We start from the raw sequence: 18477 nt of genomic DNA, 5'->3' as shown, positions 1-18477 counted from the left end.
TCTCGAGCTGGTAACTCGCTTGCCGGTTCAATACATAGGGGAGGCCCTAAATCTCCTCCCCCACACACACTACAAAGGACTAGTTGTCCACCGGCCAGTCCCTCTCCTCGGGGCAGCCTTAGGGTGACCCCAACTCATTGACATGCACTAGGTGTCTTAGGACCTGGCCCCACACTGAAGGTCAGCTTGAAGGCCACCCTGCCCACCATGATGCATAATCACTTTGCTTGAGGTGGCTCAACAGCCAAACCTCGAAGGGCACAAGACAGACGGGCCACCCGTCAGTCACAACCGCACACACCTATGCATGTTGTGGGTGGAGGCCACAAAGCCACCACTCCACGATCACTACAAGGCAAGGCCAACATCTCTAAGGCTGGGCCCTTTGCCCCAAGTCGGGTCGGCCCGAAAGCCACCTGGAACACTCCCCTTGACCGTGCACATGCAAGCTGGCCAACTATCGCACTAACCTCCCAAAAGAAGGGTCGATGGTGCAAGTCTTCTCTCGCTCACATCCCTCCTCCCCCTCCAAAACCCTTGACCACCTGGTACTCCAAGACCCTCTCGACGAGTACCCTTCTTGCCACTCCCCAGAATTCCGATGCACTCGCTCACCCTAATGGATGGGCTAGGGGCAAGATCCCTTTGCCCAAGAAAGTCGGGTCGCCCCCATCTCTCCCCATCAATCGAGGGCTCTCTAAGGCATCCCCGAAGCCTCCTCCCTTAGGGCATCATACTCTCCCTCAACTCATGGAGGTGGCCCTGACCAGTCTAAGGAGGGCAAACCGCCTTAAGTCCCCATCTCAGTTCCAATTTTCGGAGAGGGTCTACTGGAGTCTACGAATCCGGCACAATAAGGTTGTGCAGATTCCCTCAAGAAAGAAGGTCAAGGCACCTTAGGTCACCGAGGATGAGCCTCATCCTCCGAGCCCACCGTTCGAAGACCATCACGAACCAGTGATGATGCGCGCACTCAGTCAAGCTCACTCTCAATTGGGGCATCCCCGGCCTCTTCTAATTGGCCTCCCCAACTGAGCTATCAGGCAGTATCAAACGCACACTATCCCCAAGGCACCCCTACCAAAAGGGAGAGCCGACGTAATGGTGGTTGATCGGACTAAGGATCCTGCCTAAGACCCCTTCCCCCAAGATTCGATCGCCCAGATCAATGAGACCCTGCAATCCATCATAGATCGACTCAAAGAGATCGAGAGTGCTAGACTCCAGGCGAATTTGTGCCACCTTGGGGTCACCTCTCCGCCAACACTTCCCTCCCTGGGCGAGGAACACAGACTCACTTAACCCTAAGGTTTAAAAAATCATTGCTCCGATCATGATTCATCCGATCCGAATCGAGTATAGTCGAAGCTGTCCCGAATTCATGAATAAAACAGGATCTATCTGAGTTGCTACAATAAATCGTGGCGATTACGTCACGAACATAACTGGTTTGCAACATCATATTTTTCTTTCCTTTTTTTTAAAAAAAATTTTGAAAGACTTTTTTTTTGTTTTGACATGCTAAATGCTTTTGTTCATGAACGGGCTACACAAGCAACAAACGGCCCATGCTGGACGCTAGGCATACATGTCCCTCAAGTACATGCAATCAAAAATATGGGTCTTAAGTCCTTTAAAGAGTGCGCACTAAAATTAGCGATGTGGGACAATTCTCCCATTTAACTTGTTACTTTATGCAGAAGCAATTGCCTCCCATATGGTTCGCATGCGGAAAATAATTAAATGACATGATACGCGCAATTAAATTTGAGCACGCACAAATTAATTAAATGACATGCAATTAAATTAGTGAGCATATGGTACGCTAATTAAATTTAGTATGATATGGCACTTAAATTAATTAAATTACTAATATAGAAACTATATGGTAGCTTTTATTATCATATTTTTATTTTTACTTTTTTGGTAGCTACTGTGCATGTTGTCGAGAGGCATTTTTTATTTTTTTTTAATTTTGATATATTTATTTCTTATTTTTTATATTAAAAATCATTTTTTGATTTTTTTAATGTCATAATTAAAATTTATTGGGGGTTTTATTTTTATTTTTAATCATATGATATGGAAGCATTTTTATTATATTTTTAATCACATTTATTATAAAACTTTAATTAAATAATTATACATATATGATTAACTATTTTATTTTATTTTATTTATTAATGTATTTACATTATAAATTATGTAATGTATTTTTCTTATAGTTATAAATAAGATTTTTTAAATTAGATGATATTATAAGACATTTTAGATGTGCTCTTATTTATATAGTAAAATAACTATAAAATATAAACAAATAACTAATTTCAGTATAAAATATTATAGTTAGTTAGGTTGTGATAATTTTGGATGAGTAAAGCGGACTAATAAATGTTTGATACTTTGATGTGATACTAATTTCACTTTATATGGGAAATTATTATTTTTAATCGGATAACATGGAAGTGCTTTCTAACATCTTTAAATTATTTTGACGCAATACAATATTATATTATAATTAAGAATTATGCATACATCCAGACAGAAAAAACACCTCTCAATATTCACCTATTTTTACAAAGTAATAAAAGTACCTAATGTACCACTCCTAATTTATTTTAGAAACTGAAAGAGTACTATTTGTAGAGATTTGTAGTGTTGTTTTGAAAAACAATTTGGACAAAACTTTCTGATTTGACCGATTCTCTAATCTGACATGCTGATCCACCAATTTGACATGGGTACGAGTAAGGATGATCCGAGTTGCCAATCCGTCTTTTTTAAAACCCCGCTTAACCTTGCAAATACAGCTGAAATCCACCCGTTCATCCCTATCACTAATAAGGAAGCCTCCCTACTACTTATTATCTATTTCCCCATGTATCATTAAGAAAAAGAGAAGAAGAGAAAATAGAGGTGGACATTGCCATGAAGCCAAGGGTAAAAGAGCCCAAAAAAGAGAAAAAAATCGGGTGTGGTGAAAACCCTAAAGGACACCACAAGTAAAAATGGAAAAAGAAAGGTGTATGTGGCCATGAAGCCACTGCTAAAACTACCTTAAAAGGAGAAGACGGGCATGATGCAAGTCTAATAAAGAACATCATAAGTAAAAGTAGTTAAAAGCGGATGTGACCATTATGTCATGGGTAAAAGAGCCAAATAAAGAGGGAGTTGGTGAAAATCGTTTTCCGGCATCACTTCCACCAAGCTCAGGTGAAAACTAGAAACGACAACTAGGCTAATCAACATGTTGATGCAGCGCTCTCCATGATAAGCGTCTTCTACCAGCTCAAAGATAAAAAGCTCAGTAGCTTGGTAAACAATTTCCCCTCAAAAGGGCTTCCTGTTGCTAAAACCAAAAATAGCTTAAAAGCTCAAACAATTTGGGTTGATCTCCAAAGGGCTCCTAAATGTTAAAAAGATCAACAACATGGCAAATCGAATTGACAACATTTTGTAAGGTTTTCTTCAAGAAGTCGACAAAAACATAATAATTTCAATAGATCGGGTCACATGCCCCGAAAGGGTTATCAACTGTAAAATCAATTCAATATGTCGATCATCAGGGTAAGTGCTTTAATAAGGTTCCCCACTGCTATATACGCCTCAAATTCGGGTTCTGGCTCAAACGCCCCCAACTAGGCCTTAGTAGATTGGGTACATGCCCCAAAGAGGCCATCAATTGTCAATCGATTTGAATCTTAGTGAAGCAGCTCATACGCCCAAGAAGGGTACCGACTATCAAATCGAAACAAATTCTACTGGTTTGAGGAGGAAGCTCCAAGGGCCTAACCAGTAGAATGGAAATTGAAGCTTGATGAATCGAGGATAAAGCTCCCATTTCCCCGACCACTAGACCTTATTGAAACTCTAATGAATTGGGAAGGAAGCCCTTAAGAAAGGCCCCCTAACTGCCAAACAAATTTGGATTCTGACAAGATGGATTTACAAGTCCTTAAGCTAGGCCTCCAATTGTTGGAACAAAAAAATGCCTTCAATTACCCCTCAGTGGATTAATGCTAGGTGTGATTTACTTCCAAAGGTCATGTTGATGCTAGTAACTGGTAAGAAGAAAATTGGGAGACATAACAATGCCCCGCTAAGGATTAGAAAGATGAACTTGGGCAATTTTGTTGCGAATGTCACACTTCTCGCTCCTCTCAAAGAGAGACATTATGTGGGGCAAGCTGTTGTTGTGTATTTTTCATGGACTTCTTTCCCCAATGCTAATAAAAGAGGATGTGGTCGCAACCAGTACCCATAAGTACTAGACATGCCTATGGACTATGGAAGCACACACAAGAATAAGCCCTATTTTGAAGAGCAATGGTAATGGAATCATCTTGGCCATACAATATGTATAAGAGCCTCTTATGATGTCCCAAGAGTGTCGCTCAAGTTTCACCAGGATCCAATAGAAATACAAGGGAACATGCGAGGAATCAGTTTAGAGTACGACTCTTTAACATGCACAAGGTGCACCATAGTTAAACTCCCGATCAGACCACCATAGATGGATTCAGAAGGCCGAGATCAGCCTACTAGCCAATTTTAGCTCAAGAGAACCTTTCTAGATCCTACTTTCTCAAATAGTGAGGCCTTTTACTATTCATTTGCAGCCATAAATAACTCATTTCCATGTATAGCAACTAATTTTTTCAAAGAACGAGGCATCTTGTGAGGGTTGTATCTCCTTTTTCCTAAAGGGTTGTATGTCGTTCTTCTCGTTGAGAAGAACGTTGGACATATGGCACGCCTCCGAGACAATGCCCAATACAAGAGTAATCCTCCAGAGAAAGTTGCCCAGAAAGCGCATTATGCAGAATTTTACGTGCACGACATCTCCTAGCTATGATGGATGTTTCTAGAAGCCTATATCATATACCTTACACCATACATCCTACACCATACACCCTATACCCTACACCTTACACCACACCAAACCATACTCACGTCTAGGTGCCGGTCTGTCCATCAAGGTGTCAGTTTCTCACTAAGGTGCAGGTTTCTCTCTAACCCCTGGTATTTCTCTCTCTCATTCTCTTCTTTCTCTCTCTCTCCCTCTCTCTCTCTCTTCACTTCTCTCTACCTCTCCCCTTTTTTTCTCTTCTCTCCGGATCCTCCTCTTCTATTTTCTTTCACTTTCTTGGGTACAACATCAGAGTAAGACCCGGTATATCACCTAAGATCTACCTCTAGGGTACTTTCTTCTTACTCTTTTCTTTTTCTCTTGCTTTCTTTGCCCACCTCTCCTTTCCCTTTCTTTTCTTCTCCTCTTTCACTTCTCTCATCTCTAAGGAGGCTTACTTTTGGGTAGAGTGTCAGGGTACAACCCAGTATATCGCACAAGATTCGCTTCTGAGGTATTTAAGCCAAGTGCCTAGTGCCTTTTCTTAAGTCTTTGATATTGCCTCTTAGGGGAGGCAACGCCAGAAGGCTCGCGAATTGTCTTTTTTTCTCTTGTCTCTTCTCTTCTCTTCTCCTCTCTTATCTTTATTCTCTTCCTTCTTCCCCCTATTTCAATTCTCCTCCTTAACCCATTCCTCAACCTAGTCACCCACCCCACTCTCTAAGGAGTCTTACTCTTGGGTAGAGCATTAGGGTAAGATCTGGTAAATCGCCCAAGATTTTCTTCCAGGGTATCTAGGCCTAGTGCCTAATGCCTTTCTTAAGTCATCGATACTGCTTCCGTTGGGAAGCTTTGCCAGAAGGCACAATAAGATTATTGAGTGGTCTCCCTTAGCCTAAACCTTCAAGCCTTAATCCTAAACCCTCAAACCCCAAGTCTAAACGCTTAAACCATAAGCCTTAACCTTCAAGCCTCAAGCCTAAACCCTCAAACTCCAAGTCTAAAGCTTTAAACCATAAGCCTAAACCTTCAAGCCTCAATTATAAACCCTCAAATCTCAAGTTTAAACCTTTAAACCATAAGCCTGGACCTTCAAGCCTCAATCCTAAACCCTCAATCTCGAAGCTAAACCCTCTCAAACCACTCAAGATGAACCAAGGGTCATAGACCCGAACCACGCAAGTGTGTGCAAGCCGAGCAAGTGACATCGTTAAGTAGTTGGTCTCAAACCATGCCGAAAGGTCGAGGGCTCACCGTCGGCACCTTAGGATGCTAAGATCTAAGAGGGCACTGGTTAGATGCCTCGATCTCACCTTCTGGATCTTGGAGGATCGGGCGGTGCACGTCTCGGGTTTCGGGGGAGACCCGGGATGGTTATGAGATCGCTCTCTCAAGAACCATGTTTGAAAAATGGAGCTGGCGTTGCCAACCGGTGAGAGAGGAATTTTAAAGGTGGGTTTGGGACTTACTCGGGCTAACTCGCGTGGACGCCCTCTTCAATCACGAAGAAAACCCCTCAGTAATGAAATTAGTTCGGACTCGCCTCCCTTAGCTCGTATTCTTCTTATTTTCTACTTTCCTACAATCACACACATATATGGCAAAGGTTATGAGACAGGTGGGTCAGGCCTCACTCTTTTCCTCTTTGATGAACATACGCAAGCATGCATATTCAAAAAGAAGAAAGAAAGACGGGAGGAGAGAAGAATTCAACCAAGCAAGAAGATCATAGCAGTGACTAGGCTGGTGGATAATTAGCGTAACGTGGTAGCGAAACGGGCTCGACAGCTGAGACTGGCTCACGGGATTGCTACTAGATGTCATTGCCAATATCGACTAGCTAAGCACGATGGTCGGTCTGTCATGGCAGTAAAGCGAGCCAAGCGAACCTGACACAACAACATTACGGCTAGACGACAAGACTGCATGAGATGTTAACCTCAATCCCTATTGGTCGAATGAAAGAGTAACAGAGGAATGGTTAAAGAGAAGAAGGGAATAGACTGAAGGAGAGAGAAGAAAGAAGAGAAGAGGGAGAAGAAAGAAGAGGAGATGCAGTCGGCACTAGACATTGCCGACTGTTTCAGGAGATGAGAGAGAGAGGAAGCAGGCGAGGCTAGGCTTCACCGACTGTGTCAGATGAGAAGAGAGGAAGAGAACCAACTTGTGCTAAGTCTCGTCAATTGACAGAAGAAGAGATGAAAAACCAATCGGCACTAGGTCTCGCCGACTGACAGAAGAAGAGAGAGAAGACCAACCTGCGCAAGTCTCGTCGACTGATAGAAGAAAGAGAAGACCAACCGGTGCTAGGTCTCATCGACTACTAGAAGAAGAGAGAGAAGACCAATCGGTGCTAGGTCTTGTCGATTGATAGAGGAAGAGAGAGAACACCAACCGGTGCTAGGTCTCGCTGATTGATAGAAGAAGAGAGAGAAGACCAACCAACGCTAGGCCTCGTCGACTGATAGAAGAAGAGAGAGAAGACCAACCAGCGCTCGGCCTCGCCAGTTGACAAAAGAAGATAAAGAAGACCAATCGGCACTACGCCTCCCCAGTTGACAGAAGAAGATAGAGAAGACCAACGGGCACTAGGCTTAGCCAGTTGACATAAGAAGATATAGAAGACCAACTGGAGCGAGGCCTCACCAGTTGACAAAAGAAGATAGAGAAGACCAACCGGTTCTAAGCCTCGCCAGTTGATAAAAGAAGATAGAGAAGACCAACTGGCGCTAGGTCTCGCCAGTTGACAGAAGAAGATAGAGAAGACCAACCTGCCCTAGGCCTCACCAGTTGACAAAAGAAGTTAGAGAGAAGAGAGAGAAAGAGAGAGAGAAGAGAGAAAGAGAGAGAAGAGAGAAGGAGAGAGACAGAGGTGTGAGAAAGTTACCTGCCCAAAAGGTATCGACCCTTTTCTTCTCTCTCCTCTCTCTCTCTCTCCAAGATGTACTCATAGGCTCAAGCAAGGAATCGAAATTTTTATTCCATCTTCAAACCATCAATTGAAGGTCGAGGGGTCCTTTTACAATAAGGCAGTGCTTGTTTATATAGAATTGTGCCAAAACATGGGTGGGTTGATCAAAATTCGACCTAATTGCTACAAAATAAGATTTAATTGAATTAAAAGAAATTCTAAAAATGGGTGTAAAAGGACTGTTTTGCCCCTGTCTAACAATGTGTAGAATTCCAAAACAGTCCCTACTGCTGCCTGCGAACTTGTGGGCTGACCCAGGGTTGCTCTGATGCCCGTTTGATTGAAAGATTATTGTTTTCTTATAAGGCTCGACATGGCGATCATTTTGATACCAACTTCGAGCCATAAATCATGTTTTTGAGTCATGATCATGAGACTTGAAATTTGTTTGAATCTTGGAAACTTCGGATCGATAGTGCGCTTATTCCTTGATGTTTTTCTATAATTTTTTCATCATAGTGCACTAAGCATGTCATTATGATCACGTGGCAATAAATGGGATGCGATTTGGAGCCTGAAAGAAGATTTCACAACTTTTGAGTTTTGGTTGGAATCTAAAATCCGATGGCTGGAATTTCAGTTACTTCATCGGCTTCATGCATAAAATATGACCATCTATCATCTACGGGGTTCGAACCAATGATAGCTCTGGACCTTACGAACACAATAGAATCTGTTTCGCATTGATCAGTTGTACAACGTCATGATTTGGTCCATCGAGCGAGGCATGTTGCTGCTGAATTTTCTGTAACTCCTTCTTGGATTGACAACTTCTCTATAATTTTTCTCCTTGCTCGAGCATCTTCACAGGAAATACCACATATCAAATTGTTCGACTTGATGAGACGAATATGCTGACCAAATTTGGGAGCGATCTATCTTGAAACGAGTGAATTACGGGCCCCGAAAGTGACTGCTCGTGACTATAAAAACAACCACCTTTAATGGTGTTTTGGTGCAGTGAGACCACATGGGAATAGTGTGTGGCCTCTCCTGTTTCAATATTTGGCTCATATCTTTGTTCTGGAGTATCCGATTAAGCTGATACTTGGCCCATAGGGGTTTTCGACTGTGCCGGCTCCAATGGCGGTGGTCTCACAGTAATTTGAGATACCAAAAATATAGTTCTAGTTGTAGGGTCCATTTCAAGGCGTTAAAGACCGATTTTTTGAAAACTATTCCCTTGTGTTCACTACCTTAGACATGTCAGAATGTAACAAAACTTGGCAGGTGGTCTTTTGAAGTGCTGATAAAGATCTTGACCAGTTCTGGGGCCATTCTGATACTGTCAGCAATTTCCACTGTTTTGTAGGCTTTATTAACCTGCTTCCTACTTATTCCTAATCAGGGATCAAGGTGCTAAAAGATACATTCAAACAGGCACACATGCCCAGTTGCATCTGACCCCAACATGAGATAAGCCTTACCTAAAAAATTTCTTTTGTTGGTTCAAACATCACACACCGCACCGCCCAATCCATATCTTAGCAGACATCATGGTCACCCTCATACGCACATGTGCATGAACCCTCGGGGCGTGTCACACAATTTTCTTCTCTCTTTTTGACAAGCACCGTGATTTTTCCGTGTCCCGAGACTTGAAATGACAGCCGACTAATAGTCAATAAGTAAGCGGTGGCATGATTATCAGGATCACCCTTTTCGTTGAACTTGTTTTAAAATTAAGGGAATTTGAAACCTGGAGGAAGGGGTTTGACATCCCCATGAACATCCTTAAGATAAGATCTTTGAGGGAGTATACTTGGAACTCTAATCTTAACTAGGGTCTCTTTAAATTTAAATAATTTATCTTTCAGCTGGGTGAGCTCAACCGACTCTGGGGAGGTCTATTGGTTGCCTAGAACTGATGACACAATTTGGGGTGAAGGAGATGCAGCTAATATGGGCTGCACCAAATTAGAAGCAGTCTAATCCTGCAAGATTGGTGGAGCTGGGTTAATAAGTGGCGCAGGGGAAGAGGCTTTAACCGGGATGGCTAGAGCCAGATAAAGAGGTGACGTCGGGTCTAAGCTGGAGATTCTATCGGTAGGTTAGAGGGGTGACCTGGATTGGTGGAGCCGAGGGGCTGATAAGCCAAGACTGGTTGGGCTTGAAACTGAACATGTGCCCCAACTAGTAAGAGCTAACTAACTTTTGGGTTGCAGACTTCTATAGATTGACTCTCTAAACTGGGTTGACCACATGATTTAGAGGACCCTGATCATGCCCAAGCATTGGGATTTGAGCTAGGTAAGGACAAGTGTTTTAGTGATGATAGCTCACCAAGGGAATGGAGAACATGCCTGACTATGTTGGTCAGGGGTAGATGAGATCCCCTGACTTTGACTTGGATGCCAACTGGAGACCCAAGATGGATCACACGGTTTAGAAAAGCCAGTGTGTTGCAAGAAGGCTATGACTTCGAGTAGGTCCGTAAGACACTAGAGGGATTCGTAGTCCTTAAAATTGGGTGATGGTGCACCTTGGTAAATAGAGGAGTGGCTTGATGAACTCTTCCATTTAGGTGAAGATGCCCGACCCTCTACTTTTCCCTTGTGGCTAGCCTTGTTTGGGCTTTGACTTAATCGTCGACAGTATTAAGAGCTAGTGCACATACGACTTTGGTATCAACCAGGAATGCACGCACTACTCCAGTGATGGAAATATTCATACTTCCATGCCTGCTTGATGATGTCATCATTCAGGTTGCTATGAACCTTACTGACTTGGTGGCCCTTAGAGTGTGTCTTTGAAGGACCTTGACTTGGTTGAGCTTGACTCTCTCTTGGAGTAGGTCGAATCAGGTCCAGTTGACCATGTGAGTTCAGCGAGTTAGGGGGAACCAAGGTGCTGATGGTGTAAATTTCAGTAGCATCTCCCCTACAATTGGACTTTTGTACGAGGTGTGCTCCTAGTTGGGTAGCTTCTCCTTTAGACCTGACTATTTTTGGGAAACACGCTCGTATTGGGCAACATCTCCTCGAGACTTGGATATTTATGGGAGGTGCACCCTCGACAGGGTAACATCTCCCCAAACTTTGACATTTGTGGGGAATGCGCCCTTGATTGGGCACATCTCCCTTATACATGGATGGTGCGGGATGACCCACCGATTGGGCAGCTTTTCCCCTAGACAGAGAGATTTGTGGTTGATACGACCCTAGTTAGGTAACATCTCCCCTAGACCTAGAAGATGAAGGGGGGTGAGCTGGCGATTGGGCAGCATGTTCCCTAGATCAAGAGGATGAAGGGGGCAGAGCTATCGGTTGAGTAGCATGTCCCCTGGAACTGAGCATTTGTAGGTGGTGCACCCCTAGTTGGGCCGCACCTCCCCGTGACCTAGAGGATGGAGGGGGGGTTCAACCCTAGTCATTTAGCCCCGGGTTGAATGCCTTGACTAGTTTAGGTGGCTCGAGCCATGCAGACTTGCTGAACTGTAGGGCCTGGTTGAACTACAGATGAGCTTGCGCGGTTTAGCCTTGGGTGTGGGTTATGGATCCACTGGAACTCGATATTGACTAACCTGAAATAGGGTAGGTCTTGGGAACTGAGCCGTAAGGTCCTATGGGTCTAGTCATCTAGTGGGTCTAGACGATGTCGTAAACTCAGTATCTGAGTCACCACGAACTACATACATGATTACAAGACTATGCAATATAAGAACCAATTGAAATAAGTTTGAAAAGACTATTTTTTACTTATTTTCACTATGGTTAGGTTAGGTCAAGTTGTGTTTCGAGATAAAGAAAAAGCTAAAATGAGTTAAGCTGATATAGGTTCCTACATAAGGTCTGGCTACAGTGACTATGAGAGGCTGGTCCTTACTTAGAAGTGGGTTTGCCCTCGCGGTTGAATTTCCTTAGAGAGTTACATCGTTTCATACCTGGATCACCCCAATGCCCTACGCATGAAGCTACGTTCTAGCACAACTCCTGGTAGGTGTAGGGTTTTTCAGAAATTTGAAAATTTTGGTATGTTTAATGCGTGTGTGGTTGGTGTGGAAAAGAAACACTCATTGTTGTGTGTGTAATAAGTGATCAAAAGTACATGCAAAAAACAACCTAATTGCTAATGCAAGATAAATATAAAAATAAGATTTAGTTTAATCAAGATATAGTCAAAATATTTTTCTAAACTAGCAGATAATGCCAAAAACCAAGATTCAAGTAAGGGAAAAGTGTACATAGAGCTGAGGCTCTAAATAATCAAATTCGAGCCTACCTCAAAAAATTTCACTAGAAGTGATTGTTTTGATGCCCAAATATCCTCAAATTCATCATCTCTACATCAAGATGCATGGACATGAGAAAAAAATAGATTTCAAGTTCTGGACATGATGTATTTTGTAAGACACTTTTGGACCATAAAGTTTCAAGTTTTCATAGATCTCTTGATCTACACTATTTTTGAAGCTTAAACTTTATAAATAAAGATGAAAATATATTTTAAAGCTATCAAAAAGATTTCCAGTATTGAAACCATATTTCTCAACCCTATTTGAAGGTATGCTCTAATTTGATTGTTTAGAGCCTAGGCTCTATACAAACCACACCCTTCAAGTAAATGAGATAAGCTCTAATCTAAACAAAAATTAATATTAAGAAAAATTAATATTCAAATAGTGTATTAGTAAAAGCATATGGTTTTCTTCAAGAGGTTTTGGTATCAAATCCTGAAGGTTTTTTTTTTTTTGTTGAAATTAGTTCTTTGTGACTCATTTATTTTTTGGAATCTTTCATTTATCCTGCCAAAACGAACCTGTCGTATGATTAAATGGGTGCAGAGAAATTTTCTATTGGCAGGCATGCCGGAGAAAAAGGGAGTGCATCTTGTTAAATGGAAAACAATCTGTTTACCTCAGGCTGAAGGGGGACTAAGAGTTTATGACATAGTGAATTTCAATATTGTAGGGACGATGACATTGGGCTGGAGACTTTTGGCGGATCCTTCATCTCTATTTGCTCGATTCTTTAAGCATCGTTATTTCATGAATTCTTTCATATGGGAAACCAAATATAAAAGTTATTCATCTTATGCTTGGAAGGGTATTTGGCTTGGATTATCTCATTTGTAATATAATGTTCGAAGTGTTATTGGAGATGGTCGGCTTGTGGATTTCTGGGCAAATCCATAGGTATAAAAAAGGTCAATATGAGACTCTTATAGTATGACTGTTCATCAGAACCTTGAGATTGTTATGCCAAAGGTCTATGATTATATTGGAGACCATTTTCAATCCTGGGTCGTACCGACCCCTACATCTGGTTTTTGGTATGATAGGAAGTTGAGAGATTTATTATCCCATGACAGCCGCATAGGGATTTTCTACTATGGATTCAATCTGCGAGTGGATTATTCTTGGCTAAAGAAACATGGGAATTTATTCGAAACAAGGGCACCTCTCAACCGATTTTCAGAACCTGGTGGTCATCAAAAGTAAACGTTTTATTTAGGGCTCTTCTATTTCTAATATGTTGAGAAGTTGGTAATCTTTTAGATGCAAATCCAATGGTTTTTTCAAATTTGGACTTCTTTATTCTTCACAACTATTTCATTTTTATTAGTAGAGTGCAATCGAAGAGTTTTCCAATCAAGATTAATCAAGAGGGAACAATTACTTCGACAAATCATTTCTCATGTTCGAGGGTTAGCTGATACTAAAGCCTGGGCATTTCATGTCTAAGAAAGAGCAAGCATTCATAATATGCAGTTCAATTAGCAACAACAGATGGATCAATTGGTTGTTTCAGTGGCGTGGTCATTTCCTAGCCCTAATTATTTCAAGTTAAACATTGATGGGGCCTCCTTGCATAACCCAAGCCGAGCAAATAGTGGTGGTGTAATTAGAGATTGTGATGGTACTTTTATTGCAATATTCTCAAAACCTTTTGGAATCACTTCCAATAATTATGCAGAATTCTCTGCTCTAGAAGAAGGTCTGGTGCTAGCCCTTAAGGTAAACTGTTTTCCTTTTCAGATTGAAAGTGACTCGGCTTTACTCATCAATGTTATTCATGAACATTGTCGATCTCCTAGGAAATTATATACGATTATTGTAAATTATAGACAACGTCTTTCTAATCGTGGGTGGTCCATCCTCCACATTTCTTGTGAGGCCAATATGGTGGTCTGACGTTCTAACAAAGTGGCCCACATCTCTTTTACAAGCCACTGTCTGGCGTTCGTGTCCACCGAACTTCATTTCACTTGCTTTACTTCATGATTTGTCACAGAGTCCATGTTCCAAGGTTGTAAAGAAATGAGTTGTAGTCATTTTATTTAGGGTTAGGAGGCCTTCTCCCCTACTAACATACCCCCAAAAAAAAAAAGAAAGCAAGAATTTTTTTTTGGATTTATCTTTCTATTTTACTTTATTTTATTTATTTAATAGAGAAGATATAAATGCCTTTTCAAAAAGATAAATACTCTCTAAAAGATAATAAAGGTGCTCTAAAGAGATAAGAGATGCTCTAAAGATGTTAAGAATGATGTAAAGATGATAAAGATGGTTTAAATATGATGAAGATGAGAATGATCTAAAGATGATAAAGATGATTATGAAAAGATGATTAAAAATGATCTAAAGATAATAAAAATAATCTAAGGATGATAAGAATGATCTAAAAGATGATTTTCAAAAGATGATTAAATCTAAAGATGATAAAAATGATATGAATGATCTAACATATGATAAAGATGGTTTTGAAAAGATATAGCCAAGAAACCTTAATTTTTGTGTAGATAAGACCTTTGCAAAAGTAGAGGATAGGATCGAGTCTAAGGAAGCAAGATAAAATGGCATCTTCCTTTTTGTTTATTCAATTTTTATCTTTTATCTTTATTTATTTTTATATTTCAGCAAGAACAAAGACTATTTCTGAAGGGATAAGGGAAATAATTCAAGGCATGCTGATAACGCAAAAATTAATTTTGATCAACTAAAAAAAGAAACAATCTAGAAAAAAATCTATTTTTTCTCTCTATTTCTAATTTTTTAGAATTTTAAAAAAGCCAAAAAAGCAATTAGAATGTCCTAAAAATCACCGAAAAAGTGGAAAAACTAGGCAACGGACTACCGAAAATTTTTCTAGGCACATCGTACAACGGGCTACATGACACGTGTCACCTCGGGCACTATCGCGCTACAAGTAGCGTGTCGGGCATGCGCAATACATTCTATGTTAGGCAGCACGGCAAGCCCGGATGAAAATTTCGGGTCTCTTGTCAGTTTTTTCAGTGTTTCTTGGCTTTTTGGATTTTCTATTTTTCTAAAAAACAGTTACTAAAAATTTTGTGAAGTATTTTTTCGGGCAAAAATACACAAATTTAGAAGTTCAAGGTCCCCACGATGGGAGCCAAACTGTTTACGCTTCGATCTGGGCCAATCTTTGGGATGAAATTGACTCAAAATCTTTGTAAAACTAAGTTATTTTTATGAAATAGTAAAGAAGCTGGGGTTGCTTGATATATAGGCTTAAGAATGGCACTGATCTATTCAGGTTTGATTCTTTCCTAAGTCCACTGGCACTGCCAGCTTCTAGATTTGTGTATATTACTTTCAAAATTCTTCTAAATCTTACCAACTAATGAATAACAGAAAATTACAGAAAAATAAACTACATTAATGAAAAAAATAAGCTAAATTAAGTAGAGAATGAAATACTAACCTTTTAGGGATCCGAAACTTAGAGTTTCGAGCTTGGCAGGCCACTCTTCTGGTGCCACCATCTTCTTTTTTTGGATTCATTTTGCTTGCTGGAGTTGGTATATCTAAGGGTCTTTCATCTAGATCTAGGGTTTCAAAGACTAGGGGCAAACTAGGGATTTTTAGGTAGAGTCTACTTAGGTTTTTTTTTTTAAGGTTTTCCTTAGTTTTCTAAGGTCTTTGGGATCTCCTAAGGTAAAATCCAAAATTTGGGATATTTATAATCTTTTTGAGATTTTTACCTAATTTTCTAGGAATTTCTTAAGGCTATTTTTTTCTATTTCTGAGTATTTTGGGGTATTTTTCCTAATTTCGAGATTTTCTCCTATTTTCTAAGGAATTTCTAGGGAATTTCTGTAGTATTTTGATCTATTTTTTATTGAGTATTTATAGGTTTGAATTAGGGTTAGGGTTGAAATTAATCAACCGTAGCTCGTAGCTCAATTAGGGTTAATCTAAGGCTTCTTCTTCTTCTTCTTCTTCTTTTTTTTTTTTTTTTAAAAAAAAAAAATTCTCAGATTTTTCCATATAATTTCAGAGTAAAAAATGCATCAAAACAGATTTTGGGTCGTGCGACACAGGCTTCGGTGACTTGTGATGCACGAAGCCTCCCGTCGCCCGCACGACACATTGAGCCCGTGTGGGTCGCATCAACTCATTTATCAAGGGCATTTGGTAATTTTTGGGCTCTAACCTTTTGAGGCTTATCTCTATTGATCTGTAGGTTCAATTCAGATAGTTCTTCGATGTTGGAAAGCTCTCGAGGTTTACTATAGCTTGGTATAAGTTTGGGCAAGTTTGGGACAATTCTATAAGGTCTAGGTTGCATATGGTCTACTAGGGTTTCTGTGATCATTTGGGTTCAACATTGGGATTTTTAGAAATTCCCTTAGCTATAATTTCGAGGGGAGTGTCTACAAAATGTATGTACAAAATAGGCCTTAAAACTAACTTTCTAACACTAAATTCGTAATTTTTACGAAAAATCTAGAGAGTACTCCTTAAAAGGCGGATTAAGATTTTTGTAAAAATATTTTAGGAAATTTAATAAAAATACACCTAACTTTTCGACAATTCAACCTTTCCATCTCATGGGTATGTGTATGTTGAAATTAAATAAAAAAGTAAGGGTAAACTATTACATAGTTGTTATATTATATTGTGATAATTTTTTCCAAATATTTTTGAAAATCTCTCTGACTCGAAATTGTTCCCCACTTCTAGATTGGCTATTTTTTTTTATTTTTTTTTCATTTGAGAAATTGACCAACATACCTATTAGAGACGCATTATTTAACATTGCTGAGTTTTGCATAAGGTGTTCACCTTATGCTATACAAGTAACACGTTTTTCTAAACTTTGCTGGAAGATGTAGTTCGGGTGTCGAGAACCATCTGCTAGCTTGAAAATCCATATTCAACCATAATTATGAATTTTAAAACTCGAAAAAGGTGTACTCGAGGTGATGTAGGAACATTGAAATATGGGAAATTATCACAAATATACCTTAATTTTTGTATATTTAGAAAAAAAAACCATAACTTTCATAAACCTCATCCACACCCTTTACTTTTTTATATTTTGGGTATTTTTTGACCAAAATAACTTTCAAGGTAGTCGTATTATTGTGAAGCCAATTACAGTACTCTAATTACCGTAAAAATTAATCCATGTTATATGACATTTTAAGTATCGTAAAAACTAATCCATATTATACGGCATTTTAAGTACCGTAAAAATTAACCCATGTTATATTGGTTTTAAGTACGGTAAAAACTAACCCATGTTATACGACACTCAAAATGCCATAAACTTTTTTCTCCTGTTCATATTTATCTCTTTTCATCTCTCTATTTTTTTTTATGTTTATCTCTTCTTTCTCTCTTTAATTCTTTTTAATATTTATCTCTTCTTTATCTCTCTAATTTTTTTATCTCTGCTTTCTCTCACTAACTCTCTTTCTCTCTATACTTACTTCATCAACTTAACAAACACGATTCCAAATACAAATCTCACTCCATCTAATTTTTTATAGGGGATAGGGTTGAAGGGAGTTTTCATAGGGGATGGTAAGGTACGCACGAGTTGTTATATAAATCTCCTTGGAAAGAGAAAGAGAGTTAGAGAGAAAGAAGTGATAAAAAAGAATTAAAGAGAGAAAGAAGAGATAAATAGTAAAAATATTTAGAGAGAGAAAGAAGAGATAAATATAAATAAGATGAAAGAGATAAATATATACAGTACAAAAGGGTTTACGACATTTCGAGTGCGGTATAATATGGGTTAGTTTTTACGGTACTTAAAATGGTTAGTTTTATGAGTTAGTTTTTACGGTACTTAAAATAGTTAGTTTTATGGGTTAGTTTTTACGGTACTTAAAATTGTTAGTTTTTTACGTCACTTAAAATGGTTAGTTTTACGGTACTTCAAATGTTGTATTACATTGGGTTAGTTTTTACGGCACTTAAAATGGTTAGTTTTACGGTACTTAAAATGTTGTATTACATTGGGTTAGTTTTTACGGTACTTAAAACGCCGTATAACATGGGTTAGTTTTTACGGTACTTAAAATGTTGTATAATATTTTAGTTTTTAAAATGACGTATAACATGAGTTAGTTTTTACGGTACTTAAAATGCTATATAACATTTTAGTTTTTGCGGTACTTTAAGTATTGTAATTGTGCTTCACGGTAATACGACTACATTGAAGGTTATTTTGGTTAAAAAATACCAAAAAATGAATAAAAAGGGTGTGGGTGAGGATTATGAAAGTTAAATGTTTTTTTTCTAGATAGACAAAAATTAAGGTATACTTGTGATATTTTCTCTTGAAATATATTGAAAATAATCGGTGTAATTATCTTGTTATAAGATACACTATTTTTAGGATTAGAAATATTTTTTTCTTTATACCATCCATCTTGAGATCGAGATGATCTATGAAAGGTT

This window comes from Amborella trichopoda, chromosome 5 (assembly GCF_054954075.1).
Source record: "Amborella trichopoda isolate Santa Cruz 75 chromosome 5, AtrichopodaSantaCruz75HAP2 v2.0, whole genome shotgun sequence".
Lineage (NCBI taxonomy): Eukaryota > Viridiplantae > Streptophyta > Magnoliopsida > Amborellales > Amborellaceae > Amborella > Amborella trichopoda.
Note: the sequence above shows the minus strand (reverse complement) of the source record.